Here is a 21,305-nt window from a genome sequence, read left to right as displayed (position 1 = left end):
GAAATGAACCCACAAACTTTTGGTCAACTGATCTTCGCCAAAGGAGGCAAGAATATACAATGGAATAAAGACAGTCTCTTCAGCAAATGGTGTTGGGAAAACTGGACAGCAGCATGTAAAACAATGAAGCTAGAACACTCCCTTACACCATATACAAAAATCAACTCAAAATGGATCAAAGACTTAAACATAAGACAAGATACAATAAACCTCCTAGAGGAAAACATAGGCAAAACATTATCTGACATACATCTCAAAAATTTTCTCCTAGAAGAAATAAAAGCAAGAATAAATAAATGGGACCTAATGAAACTTACAAGCTTCTGCACAGCAAAGGAAACCAGAAGTAAAACAAGAAGAAAACCTACGGAATGGGAGAAAATTTTTGCAAGTGAAACCGACAAAGGCTTGATCTCCAGAATATATAAGCAGCTCATACGACTCAATAAGAAAAAATAAACAACCCAATCCAAAAATGGGCAGAAGACCTAAACAAGCAATTCTCCAAGGAAGACATACAAATGATCAAAAGGCACATGAAAAAAATGCTCAATATCACTAATTATCAGAGAAATGCAAATCAGAACTACAATGAGGTATCACCTCACACCAGTCAGAATGGCCGTCATTCAAAAATCCACAAATGACAAATGCTGGAGAGGCTGTGGAGAAAGGGGAACCCTCCTACACTGCTGGTGGGAATGCAGTTTGGTGCAGTCACTATGGAAAACAGTGTGGAGATTCCTCAAAAGACTAGGAATAGACTTACCGTATGACCCAGGAATCCCACTCCTGGGCTTGTATCCAGAAGGAAGCCTACTTCAGGATGACACCTGCACCCCAATGTTCATAGCAGCACTATTTACAATAGCCAAAACATGGAAACAGCCTAAATGTCCATCAACAGGTGACTGGATAAAGAAGATGTGGTATATTTATACAATGGAATACTACTCAGCCATAAAAACCAACAACATAATGCCATTTGCAGCAACATGGATGCTCCTGGAGAATGTCATTCTAAGCGAAGTAAGCCAGAAAGAGAAAGAAGAATACCATATGAGATCGCTCATATGTGGAATCTAAAAAACAAACAAACAAACAAAAACAAAGCTTAAATACAGGACAGAAATAGACTCATAGACAGAGAATACAGACTTGTGGTTGCCAGGGGGATGGAGGGTGGGAAGGGATAGACTGGTATTTCAAAATTGTAGAATAGATAAACAAGATTATACTGTATAGCACAGGGAAATATACACAAAACGTTATGGTAGCCTACAGAGAAAAAAATGTGACCATGAGTGTGTATATGTCCATGTATGACTGAAAAACTGTGCTGAATACTGGAATTTGACACAACATTGTAAAATGATTATAAATCAATAAAAAATGTTAAAAAAAAAAAAAGAAGGTCCGAAGGCATCCAGGTGCCACAAAGAGTAATAGTCACCCTAGTTGAGGTTTAATCTTTATTTTCAAAGTAAAAATCTTAGAGGAATGGCAAATTAAGTCATTAAGAGCATAGTTTTATATTAGAATAAGGATAGCCTCATAGGATGACTAAGGAGATAATTCTCTTTGCTTCTATTTTCTGGAAGAGATTGTGGAGAATTAGTGTTATTTCCTCCTTAAAATTTTGGTAGAATTTATCAGTGAAACCATCGGAGCCTGATGTTTTATTTTCCTGGAATTTTATTAGTTATTGATTCAGTTCCTTCAACAGATACAGGCCTATTCAGATAGTCTGTTTCTCCCTGTGTGAATTTGGTAATTTGTGTCTTTCAAAGAATTTGTCCATTTTGCTTAAATTTGTGTCATAGAGTTGTTCACAGTATTCCTTTATTATCCTTTAAAAAAAACTCTTGGGGAATAATTGACAAATATAATTGTGTCTATTTAAAGTTCATAATATCCATCTAATATCCATGAAATGAGTAGTCATGACGCCTCTTTAATTTCTGCTTTTGGCAATTTGTGTTCTGTGTTCTCTTTTTCTTGGCTAGCCTGCCTACAGTTTTATCATTTTATTGATTTTTCCCCCCAAAGAAATGGCTTTTGATTTTATTGATTTTTCTCTATTGTTTTCCCATTTTAAATTTCATTGACTTCTGTTCTTATTTCTATGATTTCTTCTGCTTCTTTAAGATTAAATAGTTCTTCTTTCTCTAGTTTCCTAAGGTGAAAACTTAGATTATTGATTTTAAATCTTCCTTCTTTCATAATATACATATCCAGTATTATCAGTTTGCTTCTAAGCACTGCTTTCACTGCATCCTACTAATTTTCATAGGTTGTGTTTTAATTTTCATTTACTCAAAGTATTTTTAAGTTTCTCTTTAGACTTGTTTGATCCACCGTAGTTAAAATTGTGAACTTTAAAATGTGGTACTTCTACTCTCTTTACTTGCTTTACTTTTTCTCTCCTCTTTATTACTTTAACCTTCTAATATAGCATATAACTTCTTTATTATGCATTTTTGTCCCTCTTTCTATTATAATATAAATTTCACAAAGGTAGGGTTCAGGGAGCTTTGTTGTTTTTGTTTAATGATGTGGTTTCAAGTATCTAGATCTGTACCAGAGATATAATAGGCTCTGAATACATATTTGTAATTGAAGTAAGAGGAATTATATACAAAACTTGAAACACAGAATGGGAGAGTGGAAGAAATATGTCTTCTTTTTTTTAAAATTCAAGTACAGTCAGTTACAATGCGCCAGTTTCTGGTGTACAGCACAATGTCCCAGTCATGCATATATGTGCATATATTCATTTTCATATTCTTTTTCATTAAAGATTATTACAAGATATTGAATACAGTTCCCTGTGCAATACAGAAGAAATTTGTTTTTTTAATCTATTTTTATATATAGTGGCCAACATTTGCAAATCTCAAACTCCCAAATTTATCCCTTCCCACCTCTTTTCCCCCAGTAACCATAGATTGTTTACTATGTCTGTGAGTCTGTTTCTCTTTTGTAGATGAGTTCATTAGTGAAACATGTCTTTGAACCAGGATTTTTTAGCTTTGATATTGGACTTTTTAATTTAAAAAAGGTTGCTTTTCAAATTCTACATAGACTTTTGATAAATTAAACTCCATATGATGTCTGAGTAAAGATTTTGTTCCCATTTGATCTTATCTGATCAGAACAGGACATGCTTTTAATATAGCATACCAGACTATTTTTAAGTCTCTAGAGTCTAACTGATTGCAAATTCTGGCAACTCGTGAGTCAGAGACCTATGATTTGCAGTTCAACTATAAAATTATTTACTCTGTGAATCACAGCACAGAAATCATATTTTTGTGTCTATAAGAAAAATAATTTATATAATGTTATTGATCAAAGTATTGTTTATCTTTGGGCACACAAAATGTGGCATACATTTTCTTAGATGTTATGTTTGACCAAATGAATTCAGATATGGGACGCCTGTCTGAAATCTTTAATGGCCAGAATTTGAAGCAGAGGTTTATGCTTTATAAAAGTTAATCTGTAGTACCCATTTTGCTTCATTTCTCTGTCACAAAACACCGCTTAATAGAAAAATATGCTTCAGTGCATTTCCAAGAAATATTCATTATCACCATAGGTGCTTATCTGTGTCTTTGCACTGATGATATTGATAAGATGTATCCTGACTATTCATAGGTGTACATTTAAATAGAAATGTGATTACCTGAAAAATGCCAAAGAATCTTCTACTTTTAACCTACTTGGTGGCTGTAGAATTGCAGTGTAATTAAAATTCACTATTTCACCAGGTCTCTTACATAAAAGTTGAGGTGTTGATTGGTAAGGAATGGGACCTTTAGAATTGGAATGGAAATGGCGACATTTGAAAGTACTCGGATGAGTCTAAGAAACTTGAAACCCCCAAACCACCTGCATGTCCTTTGATTTCAAAAGCAGCTCCTCCTCCCCTTTCTGAAGACTCTGCCTTTTTCTTGCTTGAACATCTGGCCATTATCTTACAGGACTCAGTTTCTCTTTCTCCACATGATCTATCCTTAACACCCGTCTGCCCCTAGACTCATAATTAGAAGAAGATCCCAGAATGTTTCAAGAGAGTAACAGTAAAAGAATGATAACACTGCCAACTTATGCTGGAAAAAACCCCAAGAAATATGTATAGCAATGGCTTTTCAGTGGGTAGCCCCCAAAGGACTGAATATAATGGACCCTCTTGTTCAGTGGTAATGATGGGATCCCAGAAGGTGGAGATGAAGGCCATGGAGCTGGGTTTAATTGTTAGGTATATTTTCATGTGGGGCTACTGTGACAGTTTGAGCTTGCAGAGATGCTTGGCAAAAGCTAATTTTGTTATGAAGTCCTTGAGTATGAAATAGTCCTTGAGCATAAAATATTTTGGCAGCCTACCTTGTGACTGACAGACCTCTGGGACTAAGCAGAAAAGACTAGTTTGAATCTGTACACAAGAGAGTCATGTCCTCATCCCATTTCCAGATGTGAGACAGTTCGGAGACCCAGGCCCACCTAAATAAAGAGAAAGTTGGGTATCTTTGAAGAAGGTCCCTCTGATGTTATAATACGTATGTACTGGACATCCTCTTCAAATCTTTTCCCAAAGGGATCTGAATCTATCTACCAGGATGGCTGTGTGCTGAGGAAAGGGAAACACCCAGACCTTTAGAGCATTATAAATCAATGGCTCTGAATTTCTCATCCCTGATGATGTCAAATGTCCAACTAAAAGTGTATAGATTTTTGGTTTTATTACCTCTCACAGTGGGTTTAATAGGTCCATGGGCCTTTGTTGTGATTTTCATTGTTCTTGAATACATAGCTGAAATGGCATTTTTGGCAATAAATAGAATCCCCACTGTGGATTCATGAACTGTATTTTGAGGGCTATTATTGTAAGCAGGACCAAGTGGAAGCCCTTGGAACTTCTCATCCTTACCAAAATATCAACTAAAGTCACTAGCTCATTCATGGGAGGACTCACAGAGATTAATGTCACTATCAAAAATTTGGAAAATGTGAAAGTATTGATTCTTGTCAACAACCTAATTAATACTGTCTTTTGTGAAAAAGGCAGATGCATCTTGGAGAATATGGGGTTTTGTAAATGTAACCAGGTGATAAATCATCCAAATTATAAATTATAAGATGTGGAGCAAAACAGTATAGCCCCTGGAATGTGGTATATAGTTATTGATCTGGCAGCTTTTTTCTATAACAATTTATAAAGAAGATTTTGCTTCCATTTGGCAAGGACAAAAGTACACATTCACTTAAGATTTTGTTGATTCTCATGTTCTCTTTTTTCTTAAACTTCTTTTTTTTATTGAATTATAGTCATTTTACAATGTTGTGTCAATTTCCAGTGTAGAGCACAATTTTTCAGTTACACACGAACATACATATGTTCATTGTCGCATATTTTTTTTCGCTGTGAACTACCACAAGATCTTGTATGTATTTCCCTGTGCTATACGGCATAATCTTGTTTATCTATTCTGCATGTGCCTGTCAGTATCTACAAATTTCAGACTCCCAGTCTGTCCCTTCCTACCCCCCTCCCCCTTGACAGCCACAAGTGGTTCTCATGTTCTCTTGATGATAATCTAGTCTGCAGAGATCTTGATTATCTCACCATGTTATGGAACATAATGATGATCCATTACATAGATCATAACAAGCTGATTGATGCTGGTTATGAGAAAGTAGTAGCTTCTATCAATGACTTAGAACAGTGGTTCACAGAGTTGGACCAGCAGTGTTCAGTGCCACCTGGGAATGTGTTAAAAATTCTCCAACCTCAGACCCACCTAAAACCTGCTGAATCAGTGGGTGGATCAGTCTGTGTTTTAACAAGCTCTCAGGGTAGTTCTGATGAGCACTAAAGTTTGAGAATCACTGCCTCTGAAAATGTATGTGAGAAGGTAGGAGATAAGCCTCACAAAAATTTAAGGGTCTAGGGTCTAGCACCTTGGTAGAGTCTGGGCAGTCTAATCTTCTGGGACATCTCTTCCCAAATAAAAAGACGATGTGCTGCATCTTGCACTGTTCACCACTGTGAGAGAGGTGCAATGCTTTGTGTGCATCTTTGCATTGTTGAGATGGGTAACACCACATTTCAGGGTGCTGCTTTGTGTACCTACTGGGTAACTTGCAAGGCTACCAAAATGGTGGAGCTCAAAACTCTGCCACTTGGGTTTTATGACCAGAAGATTCAGTGGCTGTCCAAGGGGCTATCACAGATTGGGATGCTCTGTGGAGGTTCTGACATGCTTTAGTACGGAATTCTAGGGCAGATCCTGAAGGTTCGGGGAAAAAGCTGTGTCTTCCTCTACAAACAACTATCTCTCCAGAGACGGTTCCTGATTTGCTCTTGGGCCTGGGTAAAAACTAATGCTTGATCATCAGATATCTGAACTGCCCATTCTAAAATGGGTATTATCTGATTCATGAAGCCCTAAACAGGAGTAAGGGCAGCAGTATTTTATCATTAAGTAGAAGTAGGGTATAGGAGATTAGACTTGATGAGACTGTAAAAATACAAGTAAACTGCATGACCAGTGGCTGCAATATCTATAGCTCCTACTTCTGCTTTATGGCTACCAGCCCTTAATCTGCACGTAACATCTCATGGGGAATTTGGAGCAGAGCTGTGGCCTCTTCTACAAGCAAGTGCAGTGCTGACCCTGTGAGAAACAGCTCTTGACTTGCTTTTTATGGTCAATTGATAGAAGAAGAAAATCTGAGACCTGGTTTATAGGTGGTTCTGCGTGATGTCTTGGTAGGAGACTGGTAAGGCAAGAGGAAGAAGGAAGCTATTTTTTTCCCTTGCTTTTGGAAACACCTTGGACAGGGGCAGCAATGGGAGAGCCAGCTCCTCAGTGGTGATCTAAGTACATAGATTCTCACTAAATGGTGGCAGAGCAGTTCCAACAGCACAAGTAGTGGTGCCTTTCGCAGCATCAATGAGAGGACGTGTGGGCTCTGCAATGGAGTGCAGGCTGCTGGGTCCTGGTTCAGCTCTAACAATGGCAGAAGGTGGCAGCAGTGGTGGTGGCAGCTTTCCTATCATGGCACATTTGACACACCCCCTTTTACTCTTACAACCCTTCTCATATCATTGTAATCAGTTCCCTGCATTAAAACTTTCTCTGTTTGAAATCTCTAGAGTGGTTTCTGTTTTCCTGAGGGGCTGATACATATGCACATGTTCTTTCACCTCATTTTTACAGCAAGACTGAGAAAGACATTATTATCCCCATTTTACAATAAGGAAGCGGAGACTCAGAGATATTAAGCCACTTGCCCAAAAGTATAGAACCTAGTGAGAGGATCCATGATGAAACGATAGTCTGAAGCTGACAATTTTATGTTTTGTGTTGAATTTGAAATTGTACTGTAGCATGTTCCTTGTGGTCTCTAATACCCTGGGGTGGGAGCTGCTGGTGGTGTCGCAGTAGTTTTTCTGTTGTAGGTTACTAAGTATGGTGCAATCCTTAAGCCTTTGTCAATCTCCTTTTAAAAAATACCTCAAAAAGCAAGTCTTACAGAGAAGCAACTAGGTTTTATTATGTAGTGATACCCATGACTTAACCTGAAGAATTATGCCTTAAATTTGCCGTGTGTTAATGGCATTAGCTCAAGACTCCCAGATTTGAGTTTATAGCCTCCTTCTGTCTCACACTTTATTTCCTTTGTGTGTGTGGTTCCAGAACTCTGAGGAATGGGAAGAATTAGAGCTGATATTCAACCCCTAAGATATTTGATGTAGGAGTAAATGTAAGAAAATATGTAAAGAATAGTGGTTCAGACAGTAAACTAGATTCTGTTTTTCCTTTTGTCCCACTCCCATAAGTAGCACCAAGTAAAATTATGGTTGCTGTGATTACACAGTTGGTGCTGAATATATGTTGAGTAAGTTACTGACTGTGAGTTAGAAGTTCAGCTCTGGGAAATTTCCAGTATTACTCTTGAGTTCTTTTTTGGGGGGGTGGGGGACCTACAAAGAAGTTGGGTTTTGCACAAACTATGCTGTTCTACCTACCCTAGGGGCTGTCTGGTACTGATTGTAACACTGACATTTGTGTTATTCCCTCTTTGGGAAAGCTCAGGCTTTAATATCATGTAAAATTATGTATTTATATAAAAAGTCCTGGAAATTGGTAGGCAACGTAGATTGCTATCATCTCCCTATTGAGACCAGGAAGAGCAGTCTTTCCTTGAGTTCACTAAGAGTTTGTGACAGAGCCCAACATGGATGTGATTCTCTAAACCCATGCTCTGGAGCATTTCCTCTAGAAAGGAGGATAATATAAGCAGGGTACATACCTGTTGACTGTAATTCTTTTAGAGCATTACCAGCATGTCTGAGGAGTGGTACTGTGAGCATCTTTACTTCCTAGAAATTTCCAGTAAATATTCATCAGTTATAAAATTTTTAATAATTTAAAAACAAATATTTAAAAACACAGAGGATTTCATAGCAAAAGGTATTCTCAAACTAACAAAGTTTAGGATGTTTCTCATCTGTCCAGTGGCTCCTGGTTATCCCCTGGGAGAGAGTGGTATTCCGGGAGCTGAACAAGCTTACTGACTTGAAATAAAACATGATGTTCTTTTCCAAAATTATAGGAAAATGAATCAATAGAGAGTATTGTTTATTTGGTATTTGATTTTTCTTAAATCTTTTGAGACTTACTGCCATTTGTCTGTTGCTAGCAGAGGGCAAGAGGAATGACTAAGAGGCAAAAATATTAAAGTAAAAACTTGAAAATGTGATTTCTCCAAATATTGTATTGTGTTAGTCTGCTCGGGCTGTCATGATGAAATACCGCAAACTGGGTGACTTAAAGAACAGAAATTCATTTTCTCATAATGCTAGAGACTGAAAAGTCCAAAATCAAGGTTGTAACAGGGTTCAGTTTCTGGTGAGAGCTGTCCCCCTGGCTTGTAAATGGTTGCTTTGTCCTCACATGGCCTTTCCTTTGAGCTCTCTGATGCCTCTTCTAAAGATCACACTAACCCTTTTGGTTCAGCACTCCACTCTTATACCTCATGTAACCTTAATTACTTCCCTTAGAGGCCCCATCTCCAAATATAGTCACACTGGGGGTTAGAGATTCAACATAATGAATTTTGAAGGAACACAAAATCCAGTCCATTACCTATTTCTACTCTCAGTCCTACTGGGAGGAACAGATCTATACACAGAATGCAAATATATTTTCGAGAATAAAATTTTTCTTAATCTCAAATGACATCCTTGTCTATATCACTATTTTATGCCGTTCTGAGACAAATGCCATCATTTTCAGAGTTTGGGTCTCCTCAACATATTTAAGACACTGGAAGAGAAAATTTCAAATTCCTTGGTGATTATGACCCATTATATTGTTGCCTCTTTGAAGATGCTTAGAGCACTAATAAAATTTATTTCACTTGTTCCATAGAAATTCATGCAAAGTCTGTATCTTTCCCATTTTTCCTGTGGAAGATGCAGTGGGTTGGCTTTGGAGTCTAATTTATTTACTCCGAATAACTTTTATGCTCTAATTATTCATACTCCAGTATGCATTTCACCTCAGTCAGCTGCTTTCCCCTATAGGGATTTCAAATTTAAGATCTGTATCTCTTCTAAGTCACTTATCTTTGACCTCTTACCTAGACCTTTCTCTGCACTGGCCAAGGAATAATAAGGTCAAAATATTATTGTCAATTTATTTGTGATTCTGAATTTACAGTGTCTGCCAGGGCTCCTCCACTCTCCCGTCTTCACAGGATTTCCTGTTTAGGGGAAGTCACAACGTTCATCACACTCTTCACTGATTTCCAGGACAAGTCAGGACTTTCTCACTAGATGATCTGAATTCCACTGCCAGGATGTTGCTGCGTTTCAGATGATGGCTAAATCAGCTGCTGGCCTGCTCCAGCCTGTAACAACTGCAGTGTGCTCAGTTTTGACATTTTCTCCTCAACAGACTGATTCTTTTCTCTGCTAGTAAAGCTGAAAAACCATAAGCTACTAAAATAAAGAATGCCTGAACTGTCTTTCTGTCAAGGACCTTAAATTTTAGCTTTGCTCTGCTAAGGAGGTGAAAGACAAGGTGTAATTAGCACTAATAGATGCTTTCATATTCCATCCCATCTCACCCCCAGACAAGAGTCAACGTATTCCACATTTTAATAATGAGCAAGTCGGCGGTTTAACCTAGGGCACTCCTTTTTAGCTTTTGGGTCTTGCTTCTGGGAAGAGACACGGAGGCAAACTAACTTTTGAAGCTGTTTTGAAAATGACCTTGTTTCTGTCTCCTCACTCAGATCTCTCCAGGGAATATTTTGTTCTAGGACAGCATGCTCAAGCCCATGGTGGGTACTCCAGGAAAAAAAAATTGATCTTCCAATAAGTATTCTCAATTTCCCAGAAAAAATAATGACTAAAGGGGAATAAATAAAGCAAAACCTTCACTAGGGGAAAATACTCTCTCTGACCCTGTGATTTAGCCTTGCTAAAAGTCTCCCCTGAGCCCACCTCCATTCCCATCCCACTTCCCTAATGTTGAATCTATTAGGGAAGAATTCAGACGTGGTTGTTGTTAGATCAATAAACTCAACTCCACAGGGGGCTTCCATGAACTCAGTTTCACCTCTTTACTGGCTTCTGTGTATTATTATTACAGGGTTGCTTTATGTTCAGAATATCTTTTCAGTCCAATAAAATATCTTTTGAATGTACATTAATAACCACTAAGCACAGTGTTAGGTGTGGCATATTTTCATCCTTTATGTAACTCATGCCAGAGGAAGGCAAGTGGTTACGTAAAGGAATAATCACAAGGCAGTGAGGTTCATGTAATCATAGGAGTCTGGACATGGTAGAGGCACAGCAAAATGGAGGAACTGGTTTAAGAGCCAGCAAAGGGTTAGATGGTAGTCATGAAAGGCTCACTAGCAGAGGCAGGAAACCTTGAACAGAGTTTGTAAGGTTGAATAGGAATTTTCCTGGTAGAAATGAGGAATGTGTTATGGGAAGGGAGAGTAAAAGGAAACAATGAATTTTAGGAAGAGGGAACAGTAGATGTCCAAAATATTTGAAAAAAAGCGTAAGCTAGAGTCCCGCCAAAAATGTATGCAAATTTGTTCCTTCAGATAAACTATAAAATGGACTTCAGCATATACTCAGAAACCTAATGACAAGAGAAAAGCTTCTATAGGTTGCAGAATTTTACTGAGTGACAGGACCATAGCTAGCTTCTAGACAGGCTGTGTTTAGTGGTCTCAAGAGTCCTAGTTTCCAAGAAGGGTCCCCACCGAACACTGATGGTGCTGAGGGAGGGTCTGGGGGCAAGTGGGCACAAAGAGCCAGGCTGTGTCTCCCCCTGCCCATTACTTCAACCAGAGAAGAGTGTCAGCAGTGCTGTGTTGGGCTTCTGGTTTTATGAAAGAAGAAACTGGGGCCCAGAGAGGTTAAGACTCACTCAAGATCACTTAGCTCATATATCACAGAAATGAACCAGAAAACCAGATTCCTTACTTCTAGTTCAGGTACTTTCTAATTTAAGGAACAATTTAGTTTTTTCATATTCAAGTCATGGATGAATTAGAACTTGTCGAACAGTAGGAGTTTTAAAAAGAAAAAAATATGTAACTTCAGCACAGTATTTATCGGCCATAAATAAATTTTTATCAGACACATTCCCCTGAAAGTATTGGCATGGAGGCCTGCTCTTCCTCCACCAATTAGGTCAGAGAAATTCCCATTATTCAGTGCTATTGCACAGATGATGGGAGGGTCCAAAGATGTATCATTGCTACTATTACCACACAGTTTCATTCTGGTAGTGACAACTGTTGCTTCCTTTTCTTTGGCATTCTCCCCGTATCTCAAATTCTAGCTATGTTTTGGGACACCAGAACCTTTTTTTTTTTTTTTTTAAAGCTTTCAATCCTTTCCATTATCTTAATTATCTAACCCATTATTGATAGGAGAGGAGTAACTGGGAGAAGTAGACAAGAATTCATGAAGATGTTTGTATTAACATTCTAGAAGTGTGCTTCCTTCTAAGACATTATCTCTTATGTTTTTGCCCAATCTTCACATCAAAATAACACTTGGGGATTGCTTCTTGGCCTTTTGGCTAAGATCAAGTGCAAAAATATCATTTGGGAGAAGTTACACTTAGTATTCGCAGGCTATGCAAATCAATTCAGTGACAGCTTCTGGATTTTTGGTTCTCGTTCATCAATTCATCTGTTTGTCCACTTGAGCACCTACTATGAGACAATCTTTGTTCAAAGAAAAATAGTATATGAAGGACTAAAGGTTACAATCTATTAAATGAAGTGAAAAAAAATCTTTACTTGATCAATTATTCATATTTATGGTTGTTCTGAATCTATATAAATGCAGCTGTTGGATATTGATGGTCTATGAAAAGTAAAAATAGATGGCTATGTCTTTACGACCCAAAACTGATAGATAAGTTAAATTGGTTTGGCTATCCATGGATTATCATCTCAAATTAATTACTAGCCTCTGGTCAAAATTTAGGTTTCAATGGATGTTTGCCTTTCTGCTTAGTCCTAAGGTAGATAATATAAAATAATATACCTTAGACCAGGTGAACAGGTACTACTCTTACGGTCTGAGTTGTGTCCCTCAAAATTCATATGTTGAAATCCTAACACCTAGGACCTCAGAATGTGACTATATTTAGAAGTGGAGCCATGGAATTAAAATGAGGTCAATAGGGTGGTTCCCTCATCCAGTATGACTGATGTCCTTATAAGAGGAGATTAGGAAGCAGACAAGTACACAGGGAAGATCATGTAAAGACACAGGGAACAGACGGCCCTCTGTAAGCCAAGGAGAGAAACCTCAGAAGAAACGAACTCACCAACACATTGATCTCAGACTTCTAGCCTCCAGGTTTGTAAGAATATAAAATTCTATTGTTTATGCTGCCCAGTCTATGGCACTTTCTTACGGAAGCCCAAGGAAATGAATATAATTACTTATATAAATAAGGGGGGGTACATTTCAGTCAGTCAAAATGCACTAAGCTATGCTTTGGTAATAACCCCCAATTCTCAGTGTCTTAGGGAAAATGTGTGTCTAGCTCATGTTATAAGCCCATTTCAGGTCAGTAGGGAGACCTGCCTCTAGTTGCTCTCAGAGAGGGGCTGGAGTCTCCATGCGTGGAGCATTGCTGGTTAATGTGATAATGGAAAAGAAAGGAAAAATTGTTCCTTAGTTTTAAAGGCTTCCACTGGGAAGTAGCACGTGTCACCTCTACTCATGTTCCACTTCAAGGAGGGTGGGGAGGGCGTGCCACCCCTACCACGTGTCTGAATGGAAGACAACCTGGAATATAGGTGAACAATACCAGCGACTACCACAAAGCATCATATTCTCTGTTTCACTTAAGATTTTCAGTGCTCAGTAAAACAGCAGTTTTGAAGTTCAAGGGAAAAAAAACCTACCAAGACAGTTGAGATGGGAATTGCCACAGCTATCCTGACAGCAAGCCCAATAATAATATTTAGTTTTAGATCTCAGTGACAGTCCTTGTTTCCAGCCCATATAACTCACCGTGTAACTGACATAGTAAGAGAGTGTGGAAGCAAAGAAAAAAATGTGAAGAAGAGAATGAGGAGGGTCTAAAATTTATTGGGAGACAAACTCATTGAATGTGTCACATGTGCCAGTCACATTATGAATTAGTGGTCATTTAATTCATAATATCACCCAATAAAAAATAGAATCATCTTATAAGTGCAAAAATCTAAAGCAGAAAGCATGCTGACTTGCCCCAGGAATGAGAGTTTATGCAAAAGGTCATGCAAGTTTTGATGGAGTAAGAATCCCATAGAAAACGTTTTCATTATTTACTGTCTGGAGTTTTGAGAAGTACTTTTGGTCAGAAAACATAAAATCAGTTTGGAAACATCAGTTTTTGTTGCTCTGAGTTCTCTGACTGTATACTTGATTTGTTGGGCTTGATTCTTCTCTGTTGAGTCTGGAGTACAAATCTGCACACAAAATCACTGCCCATGTAGAAAGATATCCAGTGGATGTTTACTAAATATTCACTGAATGATATACAGCACTGGAGTATAAATGGCTTTAGAGTGTTTTTCAAAAACTTAGATAAACTCCCTGTAGACATTTTAGGAGATATCATTGTGTGCTAGCTGCTCACTAAATCCATGTTTTCTTCTTCTTCCTGGGAATGCAGCTGGAATATATTTCCCAAGCTCCCTTGCAGTTATATGTGGCCGTATAACTGAGTTCTCATCAGTGAAATGTGGGTACAAATGATATACTCAACTCCCAGTCCTGGCCCTTAAAAAACCTTTCATATGTGTTTACTCATATTCTTCTCTCCAGCTTGCAGAAATGAAGATGATCCCAGCGTGGTCTTGAAAGGCATATGCTGATGACAGCAGAGCCTTGTCAGTCTGGTTCACCAAATAGCTGTGTGAAAGAGAACAACTTCACCGAGGTATTTACCAGTCATGCACTTTTATGTGAGCATAGTTTTTTTTTTTTTTAACCTTCTGTTGTGTTTGAGTCATTATGTATTTTGGAGTCTATTCATTATAGCAAATAGGCTACCCTAATTAATATAGACTGGAAATGAATATTCCAGATACGGAAAGCGTAAAGGCTATAACTTAGTCTATGAGAAATCATTGCAACTAGGAAAATTTATTTATCTTTATTAATTCCTTATTGAAGTCTTTCCTCAGGTTTTAATCAGAGTTTTTTGAGCCTTCTGGTACATTACAGGTCAATGATGGTAAAATGATAGTTAAATATTCTATATATGTAAAACACAGAATGTACATTTAAGTATGAGAGTGGAGTAGTATGATCTCAAGGAATGCAGTTCAGCATGCCTGAGCTTGGATTCAGCTGGACTTGTTCTCCTATGAGCAGGAATCATGGGATTATTAGATCTTGAGAGTATTATTTTAAGGTGATGGGAAAAAGTTGGGAGTAATGGACCAGCTCTCAGTGTAGTTCCTTGCCCCGTGAAGTGTTTTGTAGGCCAGCATGCTTTGGTGATAATTTTGACACTATTTACTTTAAAAATTAGGTCGTTTCAAAACTCTTGTGCACAGTAGAATCAACTTTAGGGATCATTAATAATAAGTGAAATTTAGTGATAAGATCCAATTTCAACAGTAAGGACCCCAAATTGATCATATCATGATTTCTCTTATAAAACACACATAAAATTTCTGGACTTATAAAAACTCTTTAATGATAATTAAATTCACTTATTCTTCCTAATGAGAAATTTTCATACCTTACCCTTGAATAATGGGGGTTATTACTGTCAACACATTAGTGCTTTACAATCTGCCTGAAATATGGAAAGAGAAGTCATTAGGCCAGTTTTATAGATACGAAAACTACGCCCCGAAGAAGTGAAGTGATTTTCCCAAGGCCCCACAGCTGGTCAGACACAGGACTGATTCTCAGACACTGATCATTTTTTGTTTATAACGTTTGTTTATATATGCTTCTCTGCACTTTATGCCTTTTCAAACGGACTGTCTGCCAAACAAAATGAATTAAGGGAACTTCAGTTTCATTATATTTGGGAACTTGAGATTGAAAGGGATCCAGAGAGACCCATAAAATATATTGAGGCAGAACTCATAATTATAGCTTTATAGTTCACCAAAATATATGTGCAGAGAATGCTCAGAAGCCCAGAAAGAAAAATGAGCTAATAGATGTAAAAGCATCTAACACAGTGCCTGGCGTCTACCTAGTAGGCCTGCAGTAAAGACTTGTTGGAGCCAAGTCCTCATAATGTATTGTGTGTAAAACCACCATTTAATGAAAACCTTCACTTTCTTGAGTAACTCATTTGCAGAAGATGAACTTCTGGTTGTTTATTACCCAAGGGTCATTGATTAAGGGTGAGGAAAAGTTAATAATGAAAAGCAAGAGGCAGAACAAAGAAGGCAACTTCAGCCAACTGGATTCCTTTTCTATTTCCAGAAATATAAACAATGACTAGGCAGCTTTTGTATCCTGAGAAGGAATGAGGAAAATGTGTTTCTCTAAAAGCAGCAGAATGTTAGGAGGCCTTATCATTAATTAGAATTGTGGCACACGTTATTTCTTACTTAATGATTTTATTGGAATTTGAAATAATGTTTTTAAAGAGGCAAGAACATTAGTTAATTGATTCCTCAGTAACAATTTTTTTCTACCAACTAATTTTTGTTTTATTTAACTTAAATTTTTTTTATTGGTATCATCATTTCACAGCTACTAAAACACTCAATAATTGTTGCAATTACAATAGCATTGGACCAGTGTATAAGCCCAGACATCAGAAGAAGCTTTGAGTCCTGGCTCAGTTGCTAATTATCTGTGTTACCTTGGGCAATTCATTTTACTTAGAAGGAGTCTCAGTTTTCACACCTGAAAAATTAGGATCCTAGATGAGGTGACTTCAAATTATTTTTCCTGAAGGTTGATATTTCCAGACCAACTACAACATTTCCTTATTTTGTGTCTGCACTGTTTTACAAATATTTTGATGGATTTGAGTGATAAGATACTTCTTGCATGGAATTAGATCCTATAAAACAAAGACTCAGGAATGAAATACCTAGGGCATCTTTGGAGATCTCTGATTTTTTTTCCAGTCTCTTGTTCTTACTTCTTTGTTCTTTGTTCTTTGATATCTGAAGATTTTTTATTTTAACTGTGATAGCAAAATTTCTCAGCATCTTCTGCTTTATTTCTTTCATTTATATTCCCCCTGCTTTGGCCTTCATAAATCCCTAGTCCTGCAAAGGGAAGAGGGAAACACAAGAAGGAACAAGGATGTCTACTGAATGTCTACAAATGGTTTAGGGAAATGCCACATGCAGAAATTCCAAGTAGTATAATCTCTCTCTCTCTCTCTCTTTCTGCATCTCTTTGGTTCACAAGTAGTGCTAGTCTCCTTTATGTGTGGGATTTAGCACACGAGACTCAACTACAGTGAAAAGGATCTCTTGATAGATTTTTTTTTTCTTGTAAGAAAACAGCAGCTCTATGATTACTTACTACTTGTGAGTTGAAATTCAATCCTTTAAGTTGTTCAGATTTAATCTGGGACTCTTTCCTGTAAATTGGTGAGAGAAGTAGAAAGCTCTGGTTTCTTACTATGTTCAAGGATCTTCTTTTGGTGATTCTACTTTCATTTCAGTGAGGTGAGAAGTCTGATCAGTATGGCAAGAGGTCATAGCTTGCATTTGGAATCTGTTCGCTTGGTTATGTTCTAGACTCAGGTCTGCCAGTTACTTGCTGCAAAATACAGCTCACCAAAGAGATATCTTTCAGTTTCATTTTTTGAAAATTGGAGGAAAAAACCCTGTACTTTCTACCTGAAATGTCAGGGAGTGGGGAGTATTCCTCAAACCAGAGAAAGTGGTAACGACTTTCTTAGAGATCTGCATTGTCATAATGAGGATCTAGTTGTGGGCTCACTTTTGCATTGATTGAGTAAAAGGAAATTAGCATTGTGTGAGATGAGACCCCTCCAGCCAGCCTATGCGGCTTTTTGGAATTTCTGTCATTGTAACAACTTTTCTTGGGAGAAAAACATTGTCTCAAGCAGTGCTTCATTTTCTGGTTTTCTTTATTTTTAACCTGTGAAAGGCATACCTATAGAACATTGGTGTAAAACAGCAGCTCAGACAAATTTACCTTCAGTAAATTTTGGTTAACTGCTTACTCCCTTGTAGTTAACAAAGCATTGAATAAAGTACTGAAACTTTACCTTAATTGGTGTTCGGGGTAAAAATATTCTGTAATGTGGATTCCTAAGGCGTTGGTTCAGAATACAGTTTGATTGTATAGTATATTACTCTGAGCAAATTGGACATAGCAGAAGGTTGACAATTGGGAGAAGGATGGATAGATGGCAGGGAAGGGAAGACTTTGAAACAGCAGAGGAGAGATTGAGAGAGAAGATATTCAAGTTTGATCGCTGTCGTGACTTGAATTGTATCCCCTGAAAAGATATGTTGAAATCCTAACCCCTGGTACCTATGAATATGACCTTGTTTAGAAATAAGGTAATTGCAGATGTAATTACTTAAGATAAGAAAAAAAGGGATAATTATAGTACCAAACTTACAGGGCTAGTGTAAGAATTAAAATAATGTATATAAAACACTTAGCATCATGCCTGGCAAATGGTAAGCATTTAATAAATTTTAGCTCTAATCAACTCAAAGGGAGAAGAACTCCAAAGGTAAATGCTACTTTAAAATGTGCTTACTGTAGACTCTGATGATTACAACGCTAAAGGCATAAGATTAGGGGAATATTTTGTAATAAGTGAAACGTAAAAGATCCTGTTAAATACTGACAGTAAGTTTAAGGAAATGATAATGAAACAATGAGTCTATCTATCTATCTATCTATCTATCTATCTATCCATCCACCCATTTATGTAACTTTTCTCTAATGATTAGATGTTTAGATTAGAAATGAAGGTCCCTGGAAATGTGAATGCGAGTGAACTGGGAGGCTAGGGTGTTGGACAGATCAACAGAAAGTTATATCACTGGAAATGAGACAGGGCTTGGGAATGGAGAAGAAAGCATTGCATCCAGTATGGTAGTCTTGGTAGAGGAAAGGAGCCTAGTAGATAACACCAAAATCAGAGACTAGGGATTAGGTAGACAAGTGACATGAACTGCAAGGACGCCTTCAGATAGAAGAAGAATATTCCAAAAAGGGCAACAGAGAATGATAAAACCATGGGTATATGTGGGTGTATGTGAAAAAAGCTTCAGAATTTCTGGATAGCAAACTTATTTCAGTGACAAGGCACATGAAATTATTTCACTATATTCTTCTTTTCACTGTAGGTATAAATAATGTTTCCAGTTTCCAAGCTTCCTAATTAGCCATTGCAATTTCCTCATGGTCTCAAACCAGTCCATGTTGTCACCATGGTGCTGGGAAGAAGATTGAAGCTAACAGTTTTGAAAGTTGTTTCAAATTAGATAGTGAGGCTTCAAAAGTGTGATTTTACAATATTTATTATTTTAAATCATTTGAAGGGTTCTTACTGTCCTGTTTTAGTATGCTAAGTTCATTGTTTCTATGAGCAGGAGATCTCCCAAAGGAAATGTTTACTTGTCTAAATAAATTTAGTGAAGCCCAAACTGTACATTTTGGCTTCACTTCACAGGTTTTAAAGAACATCACATCTCAAAGCAAATTTTTATTCTGAAATTAAGTGAAAGAAAGTCACAGATGACAGAATCAGTTCCAACACCTGTAGGGTACACCAATTAAATTGATGCTCTTTAGTGATATTTGAATCTCCTGTTAATGATGTTGGACTAATTTGAGTTCATCTAGTTAGATGGTTTCATTTCTGGAGATAAAAATGTAGGGAAAAAGGATGTTACCCATCTTCCCTCCCATGCTTTTAGATTCCCACCGTCTCCTTCACTTCTTTATGGTTATTTGCCAAAATGGGCTCCAGTTAACTTAGTTGTCTGTCTTAAACACGCTGTCTTCCTTCTTCAGCCTTCTCCACCAATTCATGTCTATTTCCTTCTTTGAAAGCCTTACTTACTTCATCTGGAATCACTCATCTGGGAAGCCCTCGATAGATTGACTACACCTAACTGTATGCATGCTTTTGCTTCCTAATGTTTTAATAATATTTATAATTTAATATTCATCTCATTTATGTGAATTATCCAGACTTTTAACAGACTAGCGCATGGTGTTATTATTCTATCATAGAATAACCACATTATTATTTAGTTGTAGTTTTATTTGTGTATTCTTTCGACCAAACTGATCTCTTTGTGAATAGGATATATATCTTTCATCTCCTTATCTCTAACTCCCAACACAGGACTCTGTTTCGAGGAAGAAAATCCTATCACAATTGCCTCCTTGTACTGTTTTTCCTTGGGTCATATATATTTTTTTGTCCTTCTTTAGTTTTACTCTGATAAGCTGCTTAGGTGACAAGAGTTTAAACAGGACCAGGTAGAGCAGTGTACGAGCCCGCTGGCTAACCGGGAGCATCCACGTCTACAGCTAGCCACAGTTATACCAGAGCTCTCACATTCCTGTATCACATGCTCAGCTGTCTAGGTGTCTGTCTGAACAGAAGGAACAAGATGAACATTGACTTGAGGTTTCCCAGAGAATCAAGTTAGAACCATGAAAGGTAGGCTTTTAAATGTCAATACATAAGCAAAGAATGACCCAATTTCTTTCCAAGTAAAAGCTCACTAAAGATAGGTGTCAGGTCTGTAAAACTGACACTGCCCAGTGCTTTATAAACCCTTATGGAGAGCTAAACATGAAATATTTTTAATAATAATTTTTATATGTAATTATATAAAGTTTAAAATATTAAATCTATAATAATCAAGAGAATGATGCAGGTCCGTAGCAGAGGCAGTGTGGTATAGTGAAAACAACACTGGATTAAGAATCATAAGATGCAGGTTCTAACTGATTTCACAGCTCAGTGGCCCTGAACAATCTGCTAAAATCTTTCTGAGCCAACATTCTCTGGTTTGTCAAGTGAGATAGTGGGGGGATATGAGTTTTAAGATTCTTACAGCTTTGAAAAGCTGTGATACTTTAAAGTGCTTTAGAAAAGTGCAGAGAGTTGTATAGTGCAATTATGGTTACTAGACTACAACAAACATATCAGAGCTTCTTTAAAGAGAAGAAAATTTATTATCAATTATATGAAGGTTATGGGGAGGACATTCCAAAGTGCCTGGGAAACTCAACACATGGTAAATGCCCACTATATTTCATAAAGGGCTTCAGGATTTTAGAATTGGAAGGTATCTTGGCATTATATGTTAATTTTAATTTTAATTTTAAAATTGAGGAAAGAAAATTAGAGAAGTTAATTTACTTGCTTAATGCCATCCTCAGCAAGTAAATGGTGCAAACTCTGCCAGAATTCAGGTGAGTGATTAACCCCAAGGTAAGTAGTTATCCTGTGCTGCCAGCCATTTGCATCAAAGGTAAAAACTGAGGTTTGAGCAGTATTACCAATAGCTAATATTCAGCGTGATGAGAAAAAATTACTTGCAACAAATATAATTGTTAATATCTTCAAGACTTAGAGTTCTTAAAAATCAATAAAAGTTAATCAAATAATTGAAAAAAATATAAAATAATGACCATACAAGTCACAGAAAAGATTGAAAATGTGGTTAAGAGGTGATGTCAGCAAGATGGAGGGCTACGAAGTCCCAACACTCGTCTCTCCCACAAAAACAATAAATAAATAACC

This window comes from Camelus ferus, chromosome 23 (genome assembly GCF_009834535.1).
Source record: "Camelus ferus isolate YT-003-E chromosome 23, BCGSAC_Cfer_1.0, whole genome shotgun sequence".
Taxonomy (NCBI): domain Eukaryota; kingdom Metazoa; phylum Chordata; class Mammalia; order Artiodactyla; family Camelidae; genus Camelus; species Camelus ferus.
This window is presented reverse-complemented; position numbering follows the sequence as displayed.